Below are 10,347 nucleotides of genomic sequence, written 5' to 3'. Positions count from 1 at the left end.
TTGTGATTGAAACTTCCGGTAGTTTTCTGGGAAATATTAATTACCATGTACGTCAGACTTCCTGTAAGGTCTGTAAGTAAATAAACAATGAGCCCGCAGTGGTTCTAAGGATAAAATACGTGTGCTATTCTTATCTGCAAGAAGCTGTGAACATGGAAGACCACATTGGTAATAGGATTGATCATATTTAGCGGGAACTTTTAGCACAAAACTTTTGCTTTCAGTTGTCGGCCTTTCCTCAAATATCACGTAAAATCGCCTAAATATCTTTCTGGAAAACTCAAAAAAAATCTAAATATCACAAAAACAATTCCTAGATATCTCGAAAAAACCCTCGAAATATTTCTTCAAAATTTTCAAAATTTGTGAAAATCTTTTGCAGTAGAGGAGTAGGAGTAAAGAAGTCAGTAGAGGATTAGATTTACGCTCATCGATGTTACCAGCATCCGCCATTTTGGAAAATTTAGTTCTTTTAGTGATAAATGGATCGTTTCTTGCACAGAACTGATTATTGTTTCAAATTAAAAAATAGCGAAGAATACACAGGGCTCAGTCAAAAAAGACGGCTATGAATACTTCTAAATATCTCTAAATTTTCTAAATCATTCTTAGTAGGATCTTAACACCCTTTAAATATTTCGGAAACTTCTAAATATCCCCTAAAATATCCGGATATTTTTTGGAAAAGCCTATCGGAAAGTATCGGCAAGTACTAGCGACCTTCACATGATCTGCAAAACAGAAACAACACTGCAAACGTTAATCGCTTTTATACACCAAACTCCTCGACTAGCTGCCTGGCTGATCTTTACAGAACTGGTAGAGTTTTTATGGAAGCCGTTTCCCCTGCGTTTCATGAGATGGATTTTTAGCAAGAGATTGGGACAAAACCTTACACCTTCTATTATCGATAAACTGAGAGAAAGGGTTAACACAACGTTTTATACTAGGTACTTCTACTCATACGTAATTGTGAACATCGAAGATGGGAGCAGAATAGTTTTCTATAGACAGAAAAGAGGGTCACTTTGGATAAACAACTTTAATGAAGCTGCAAAATGGTTGAATGAGCAGGAGAATGATCGACTGAACCGTGAGAACATCGGGCGTCCTGATGCGAAGTGGGTTTTTGTTAGGTTCTTCGACGTTGATGTAAAAGTGGTGCTTGACAGACAACCTCTGTTAGTTGCAGATCCCGATTGGCTTCGTAATCTTGCGCGCGGGCTTGTGTCAAAAATGGTTTTGTTGGATACTTTCAATGACAACTTGTGCCTCGCTTCTCAGTGGCGCTGCATAGCTGTTCATCTGGGAGCTCGATCAGATCGAAGCACACAAGTCGCTCCAGAGCTCGCAAAGAGTTTCTTCAAGCTCAGAACAGCTCCAAACAATATCCCAAGAACTTCGCTTGATGAATTGGATAAGGTCGAAAGGCATCTCAATCAGAGGTTACCACTAACAGATTGGTTATGTATCAGAGTCTATGAGCCTGAGCGTGAGGACGATAGAGAAGTGATATGGCATCTTAGAAAGAATCCTCCGGACAAGCTGAAGAACATACTGACAATTGGAATTTATGATGGATACGCGTCTCTTATCAAAGATATCAATAGACTGACCAGAACACATGTATGCATTTATTTGCAGAGCACGCTTTACACAAGTTTGGAACCTTCAAAGACATGCTAAAACATGTGCTCAAGAGGTGACAATTATCGGTTGTCCAAACAAGCAGGTCAAAGTCCCACAGAGAGTTTACGAGAGAGCTTTCTATGCAAAGAATAAAGCTTCGCCAGCAGCGCTTGGCTTATCTGAGAGGGCAGGCGTCTCGGAAAACATTTGATTAGGAGGGATGTGGTCACGGCATCGAGAGGTGGATCGATCGGGCTCCTGTGAATAGTTATGACACAACCGCAAAGATTGTGTTTCAATACCACGGCTCAGTGCCACTGGCATGGGTGTCGTCGATGTTTTCCAAACACCCGGGACGAAATCGTCTATGACCAAACTCGAGAAGATCGATATCTTGTAACAATGGAACGTACAAGAGCGCTCCGAGCGGCCGATTACCACGTTATCGAGAAATGGGAGTGTGAAGACCGAAAAGTGCGAGAAGTTCTACTAAAACAGGAAACGCGGAACATGCTATTATCTACGATTTCGAATCAAGAAACAGCGAAAGGAAGCAACAGCTTCACTCACCTTCGAAACTATTCATGTACCGATTTCAGTGAGTATCGGTGACACGCTCGAGTACGAGCCCACGCATATCTGCGACGCTAACCCAAAACAGCTGATCCGGAAGTTTATGGAAGAGTTGGAGAGGCGCGGGAAAAAAATTCGGGCCAAGCGGGTAAGATCGAGGTTCATGCCAGAAGATATTGACCTGGTTCCAGGAAAGAAGCGGAGAACAATAGTGGAATGGTGCGACTAAGTACCTGTTTCGGTTTTACTTGCGGGCGTTACGATCTGAACCTGATCAAAGAGCATTTGGCAGAGCTGTTAGGCGGCCAAGGTCCAAGTAGGTAAAAATGCGAACGCGACGATGTTTATGAGGACAAAGGGCTTCCGCTTCCTTGATATTATCAAATTGGCTATTGATCTCAGGAAACTTATGATAAGTGTTCTGAAGTGTAAAGAGGAAGGTGTTGGAATGGATCAGATCAGAGAGGAGGTTTTTCCAAAGCCCCCGCCTATTCGCCATATTTCTGTGCCAAAAGTTTATACTGACAGATTCTACTTTGAATGTAAAGGACCTCGCAAGTAAATGAGTTTTTGTGAAAGTTTGATTGAAATTGGTGTGCATCAGAATTTTGGCGCCATTGCAGCAGGAGCAAAGTTTTATGGTGGACACAATAGTGAAGGCATCTTAGACTCTGGCATTGTTTCACCAGTTATGCCTTGTGTGGTATCTCTGATTTCTCTCTTTGGTGCCCGGGGAAAAGGGGGTACTCCCAGAAAAATTGGGTGGGGGTGTGTTGCCCGCTTCCCTTACCCTATTTATGACCAAAATTTGCGATTTTCCCTACCCTAGTTATGACCTGAACAAAAATTCGATACCCTATTTATGACCGTTGTGGCTGGCACAATTGCCCTAAACATAAGTTATGAAGGGCTTATTATGATTAAAAATTAAAGCAGCTTTTTCTAAAAGAAAACATGCCCAATTCAAGACTAGAATGCAAGAACCATGCCCTATTTATGACCAAAATGGCCAAAATCGATACCCTATTTATGACCAAAACGGCTGAAAAACCATACCCTTTGGGGCCGCACATACCTATATAGCCCATATAAGGGAGTACCCCCCTCCCCAGGGCTTTGGTCCTGTAAGCATTAGGTGCATTCAAAATTCCATAGTACATGGACATACATGTACGTAGTTCTACCTATATAGAGATCGCTTCTAAGAAGTGGTTGCTGATCAGAAACGCTACATAGGAGAGAGAAATACGTGGACTTCATCTTCAGTGCATGTACTACACAAGGAAGCCAAGAATGGTGTAAGATCCTCGGAGAAACCTGATACCTTTGTGTAACTGCAGTTGATGGCCCTCTTCTATTAGTCATGCTCTAATTGAAACATGTAACTCTGATCACTTGCCTATCATGGTTTCAATAATAAAATAGTTTAATAAAACATCCCCCAAATTCATGTGATACTCAGGATAGGTAAGGTAGGTAAAGTCTGCATACGAGCCAAGTGGCCCGTCAGGCCGGAGCTTATCCCGGTGTCTGTAGCATGAAGCGACTAGGAGTATTTCTACTCCCCCCTGGATGGGATGCTAGTCCATCGCAGGGTTAACCCCAGCATTAAATTCGCCGGTACCCATTTATACACCTGGATGGAGCGAGGCACCGTGAAAGTAAAGTGTCTTGCCCAAGAACACAACGCAATGTCCCCGGCCAGGGCTTGAACCCGGACCGCTCGATCCGGAGTCGGGCGCACTAACCATGAGGCCACCGCGCCTCATGGTTAGTGCGCCCGTTATGGTTAGTGGTTAGTGCGCCCTCAGTAATATGAAAATTCGTAAATTTTTATCACAACACCAAGAAACTGCGTAATTTAATGCCTTATGCTTTATTTGATATAGTAAGTGATTCACCATTCTCTCTACATGTGTAATTTGCTGTGCTCTGCTATGTGTATTTCTTTACATAAAACCTTTCTGACACTTTTAAGTTATATACTGTGCTGTAGTTCTCTTAAAGTCTTCCCTAATGCTTTTATGTTTGTCACAGTAGGGTATTTCATATTTATTATGGTTATTGTTAGCTAATAAAAGATCTATAAAAGATTATTTTACAATTTTTTTTTTCTGATTGCTGAAAATGTCTTCTCTATTATATCCACAGCAAATTCACAAAGCAACATTTAAGATTGTAATAGGGAAATTAGGCATTAACAGTTAAGTGCTTTAAAAATTCTTAAATTAAGTTCCTCCACATTTTACTCAAGAAACTAGGAGGGAGACGCCCCCTCCCCCCTGCAAGAAAGTATTAATGAAGACTTAAGAGTATCATTGTAATGACTCTTAAATGGGGCCATAATGGAGTAAATAAAGACCCAGGGTTTAAAAAAGTGGAATGATATATTGTTGAATAGATACCATCTTTTTCGCTCCTAAAATGACTGTTACGTGCTGTATGTGTAGCTGTTTCAGAGCCATCAAAAGCTGATTTTTTATTAGCACTCGTGATGTACACCTAAATTGTACATTATCTGAGTTTGTAATGATTCGACTTACTTGGGTTTTTTGGAAACTCTAAAAACTTGACTAAGATCTAAATAACTAAGATGGTAATCATATTATCGTAATCCGATATTATACTATCGTATTTACCCGTGTATAAGTCGACCCCCAATTATTGAGGCCAAAAACTAGATTTTCTTAATTTCCAGGTAAGAATTTCTTGGAAAACTTATCTTGTATTTCTTAGCATTTTCTTTCAGCTACTACGGATATGTGAACAAATCACAGCAAGTTTCAACGTGAAGTTTTAATAAGCTTATAGCATGTTTTTCTTGAACACCATGTGCTTTATAATAATTCCCAATCCATTAAAACTTGTTATGAAACTTTTAGCAGGGCTTGAAAACAACAACAACAACAACAACAACAACAACAACTTGATATTCCAGCTTGCCATTGGGAAGAGTAGCACTCAAAGTTTGCTTGCCCTGGGCACGCCTTAGTTTGCTCTTTTAATGATTTAGTTCGCAGATGACTTATTGCCTGATCCCTTGCCCATGAAAAGTTACTAGCCCAGAAGGAAATTAAATTTTTTTGGAGCCCTGCTTAGGGCAAAAAACATCAAAACTTATTGCCACACATATTTTTGGCTGGAGAATTTGGATTTTCTTTATTCTCGTTACTTTTGAACATGTTATTATACGTACTGATATTGAAGGGAATTAAATACCTTATTACATGAAATTTTCGCGACACGTTTATATCACGATTTTGAGTTGCGCACATTTTGCGAAAATTTTGTATTCTGAATCAATTTAATTTCGCGCTTTTGAGTAACACAAAACTTGATAAATGAATAAAGATGGTGAATTTGTGTGAACACATAATTTATTTCCTTGGCAATGTTATTCTAGCATGTCCTTGAATTTGGTAAACCGACATTCCCAAAGTGAATAATGTCAAAATTAACAAGACTATATGGCAACAGTCACACAATGTGCCGGTCACTGAATTTTTGCGTCATGTAATTGTAAGACGGCCAAATAATGTTAGCGACAATGATTGTTGGCGTCACTTCAATTTCGCGACTTTTTTCACATCGCGAAATTCGCGAAATTAACGAGTCGCGAAAACTTCCTGTAATAAGGTATCAATTACTCTTATTGTGTAATTACTTACATATACACGATTGAAAAATAAAAATTGAAGAAAGAACAAAATTGAAAAAAACCTCCAAATAAGAGTTAAATCAGTTTAGCTTAAAGCCCTCTAAAAGGGTCTTGTCATAGAAGGTAGAATAACAGAAGTAGTAGGCAGCTGAGTTTCAGATATTTAAGGACTAATGCGTCTGCTTATGAAGTAGGTGGCAAATAATACTAACGTTACGTAGGCAGCAAAATTGACAGGGCTGCTAAGGGAAAAAAGACAAACAAAAATGGGCCGGTTTTGCAACTTTGGAAAGGACCAAGACTGATTAAGATCATCAGCTTGAACAGGCTTTATAGATGTACCGCTAATGGTAATCTGCCAACATTTTACGTTTATTTGCACTGAATGAGTTTACGTAACTCCCTTTCTGGTTGTGATTTTATCTCTCCTATTCTTTTGGCCAATTCAGAGCACTTTTGAGGGTTGAACAATTCAAACAAATCAACTTCCTGCATGATATAATGAGGACATTTTTTCTTCAGTAAACATTTTTCAAGCCTCTCAAGAAGGCCTAGGAATCGGTCACCCAGACAATTAAAGCTCCATTGCTGGGGCAGAGGGTTTGCTTCACACTCATACAACAGGATCGTCTTGAGGTGGTATGACTTCAAGGGCTGTAGATCAAGCTCCTCTCTTAGAGCCTTCAGTATACGAAAAACCTGCTTGCGGCAAGAACTTTTTTCACCATGACCACCCTCGCGAAACAGCTTCTTTATGGATGCAGAGAAGGTATATCGCCACAGAAATTATTTTTCACGTTCATGAACACTGTGCCCTTTTGGTGGCTTTGCAACCAAATGACAACCATTTTGATAAATCTTTCGTACAAGTGACTCATTGGGCCAACCTAAATGCAAAGTCATTAAAACAGCAGCCGCTACAAATTACTGGCTCTTTATAATAGATATTTCTGGGATTTTCAACTTTGAGTTTGATGCAATAAAAAATGTTGGTTTAACCTACTAAGAACCAGTTCAGACTGACTCAGAAGCCATATACCGGTACTTTGAACAATAAAATCAACAAATTTAAACTACATGACATTAAGTTCATATATGCTGCATGCAGACTCCTCTTCTCCCAGACCTTAGTGAGTGAATGTATAAATTGCAGGTGGGGACAACAACAATTCTTAACTTGTATGGTGCCGTGCCTTTACAGTGAATTGTGTGGGTAATGCAACTGATTGAATTCACTGCTCTAATACCTTTCAAACTTTGTCTGGGTGTTAGCATGTTGAGAATAATATGAAGTAAAATGCCTGTATTTCAATGGTACTCTACATGAATAGAAACTAAAATGCTTAAAATGAGACAAGATGGAGTTATTCAGGGTCTTACTACAAAACACTTAAAATAAAAATTCAGCAATCAGCTGGCAAAAAATAGTGGGGTAGAAAACATTCTCTAGGTGGTAAAAGTTTTTGAGGTTCATTATTTCAAAAGCAATAGAGCACATTTCCGTGTTTACATAACCTCATCTAAACACGCAGAGGGTTTGGAGAATTCGAGACAGTTATGCAGACACGAGACGTAGTCAAGAGTTTGCATAACTTTCAAGAATTTGCCCAGCCCCTGAGTGTTTAGATGAAGCTATGTAAACATGGAAAAAGTGCTCTATAGCTTTTCTAAAATAATTTCAAAAATACGCACAAATCTAAAACATCACAACCGTGTTTTAACACACTCTCATCTAAACACACCTATCGACCAATGAGAGCGCACATAGTAGTTCAGTTATTTTATAACTTTGAATAATCAACGTTTTGACTACCAAAATAATGATTTGCTTGATACCTTTTCGATCTCTTCTTTTCCACTCTTCTGCATCTTCTGGCCAAGACTTATCTTTAATGGCACGTGTCAAGTCAACTGAATATTCTATGTTATTTTTGTCGGTTATTTTGAGGGTAACTGCTGGGCCATGACATGCTACACTGGTAACCATACTAAAAATAAGAATGACATTGTGCTATGTATCAATAAACCATTTTAAAGCTCATTTAAGAACTGGTTTTGAGGGGAACCAAGTGGGGGGGGGGGGGAAGTAAATTTTTCATAAATTAATCAAAACTTAATTTTGCATTTTAGAGCTCAAAATGGTAAAAGAAGTGATTTTTGCTTGGTACCTTTGTTGTTCAGGGGCATAGTTGGGGTACCCATAACCCCCCTTTTGTAGGCCTTTTTTAAGCAAACAACCTACAACCAATTGAAAGTACATGAACTGGGTAACGATATGCAAAATGGCGGCAATCTGCATCCTGGGTCATTTAATATTACTCTATCGGCAATAATCCAAGTGACTTCCAACACAGGTTATACCATCACTATCTGAAGCAGTTTAACACTACCTTCTGTATTCCAAAGGCAGTTCTTGGATGGCTTCCCTGATAAGCCTTACAAACACTGCTTTGACCCGAGCAGCACTTAACATTCCTCTAGGGTTAACACATTGGTCTGGCTGCCATAGCTTTTCCTCACCCTGGTCAATCATTACTGTGGTGAACCCTGAAACACCAAACAAATTGGGTTACCCTTGTCAGTTTTATTGTGAAATCCCACAATACCTTTGGTACTGGGATAACAACATGCAGATTCCCCAATAAAATCAGTATTGTGGCACATAAATATTGTATGATATCTTGTAAAGGATGCAGATTACATTTTTTTCACAAGTTCTGAGAAAGCATCATTGGGACAACAATTTTTACCATGGAGTAGCTGAGTGTTAAATCTCCGGAAATTTTGCTCCAAGTTTTTCACTGAAATTTCTGAACATTTTTGTGCATATTTCAGGTTCCATTGAGCTGATCACTCTGATCTGGATATCATTGGAAAGATCTTTTCCTGCTGCTGAACTTGAGCTTAGATGATTCCAATTTTGGTCAAAGGTGATGACATTAGAAGTGGAACAAAGACCAACACTCATCAAGGCCAGTTACGGCCAGCAAAGGCGCCAATGAGTTAAATATAGTTATTTATTTTATTTTTTTATCAAACAGGGTGAAAAACGCGAAACAATTATACGTGTCAAGTATCCCCTCCCTCCGTTAACACAAGGACTCCCCCCCCCCCGCAAAGTATGGCATTTTTACGCCAAATTATATTACATATTACGATGATTTGGAGTCTGACTTACGAGGTATTAGTTGTGTGAACCATAAATTATAAGCTAAGTAAATGTCTTTTATTTCTTGTTAGTTTATAAAAGCTTATACGTTGGACTGTAAGCTGGTAACGTTTGAAAAGCATGAAGCTAAAAAGCTTTTAATATATACCTGTCGGTGGCTCACTCAACCCGTCGTTTTCGCCAGAATCGTATGGATCACCGTCCAGTGCCAAGTTATCCATGACCAACATTAAATCGAATTCATCTGGTTCCCCAACTTTCGCTTTTTCATAAAAGCTTCCAAAAGGAAGGATTTGCAGCTCGGCGAACCGATCATGTTGGTCCCTCCTTTTCACGTCTGCAACAATTGCATTCACGATGGGTTGCCAAGCTTTGAGAGCTACTTTTTTTTGGTCTTGTCGGAACTTAACGTAATCTTCGGTAAATTTGTTTAAGAGGCTATTCAAGGTGGCCTTTCTATCCATTTCTCCGCCAAGTCCCTTGCTTTGAATCGTTTGAATGCTTTAAAATTCCTGGCTCCCGAATGAAAAGTGCTTGCGACAGCGCTTTTTACTGTGATTAGAACTTCCGGTAGTTTTCTGGGAAAATTAGCATGTGCGTCAGACTTCCTGTAAGGTCTGTAAGTAGATAAATAATGAATCCGCAGTACTTTTAAGGATTAAAATAAGCTGTGAAAATGAAAGAACAAATTGCTAATAGGATTGACCGTATTTAGGGGGAACTTTTAGCACAAATCCTTTTCATTCAATTCTCGGCCTTTGCACAAATATCACATAAAAGCGCCTATATATCTTTCTGGAAATCTCACAAAAATCTAACTATCACAAAAACAATTCCAAGATATCTCGAAAAACCCCTCTAAATATCCCTCCCGACCAGTTCTTCCTCAAAGTAACGTTTTCGCTGATTTCAGTGATTTTTGTCGGTATCTCCACAGTAATCACAGTGGATATCCTCATTCGAAAACACCTTTTCTCCAAAAAATATTATATAAGTTAATACATGTACTTTCAATTCCCGTCATCATAATCCCACGTGAAACACTGCCAAATGGTTTCTCCGCCATATTGCCGAAGCAGTGTTTCGCTGACGTCAGCAAGAATCGGCACATACTTGCTAATTGGCTGTTCATAGAGGCTTCAGTCTGAAAACCAAAACTCATTCAATACATTCACCTGACATGCCGACTGCACTTTAAAGTTTTCTTTTACAAAAAAAAAAAAAAATTCAAGGGTATTTCAATTTTTAATTTTCAAGACTCAGCAATTGTTTAAGGACTTTTCAAGGCCTGTGCAAATCATGTGATAATTTTGGAAAT

At 39.1% G+C, this 10,347-nt stretch overlaps 1 pseudogene across 1 annotated transcript; it reads right to left on the bottom strand.

Annotated features, from left to right (window-relative positions):
* Positions 1 to 997: 997 nt before the first annotated feature.
* LOC145490009 (cyclic GMP-AMP synthase-like receptor 1) lies at positions 998 to 10,250 on the bottom strand (annotated as a pseudogene). Its single transcript, XR_014049655.1, has 4 exons — positions 9,178 to 10,250; positions 8,251 to 8,407; positions 7,697 to 7,848; positions 998 to 6,747 (listed from the first exon to the last, which is right to left on the bottom strand). The product of XR_014049655.1 is annotated as a cyclic GMP-AMP synthase-like receptor 1 (transcript).
* Between the last annotated feature and the right edge of the window lie 97 nt (positions 10,251 to 10,347).

Source organism: Orbicella franksi, chromosome 6 (assembly GCF_964199315.1).
Source record: "Orbicella franksi chromosome 6, jaOrbFran1.1, whole genome shotgun sequence".
Lineage (NCBI taxonomy): Eukaryota > Metazoa > Cnidaria > Anthozoa > Scleractinia > Merulinidae > Orbicella > Orbicella franksi.
Note: the sequence above shows the minus strand (reverse complement) of the source record. Positions and strands in the feature narration are given on the sequence as shown.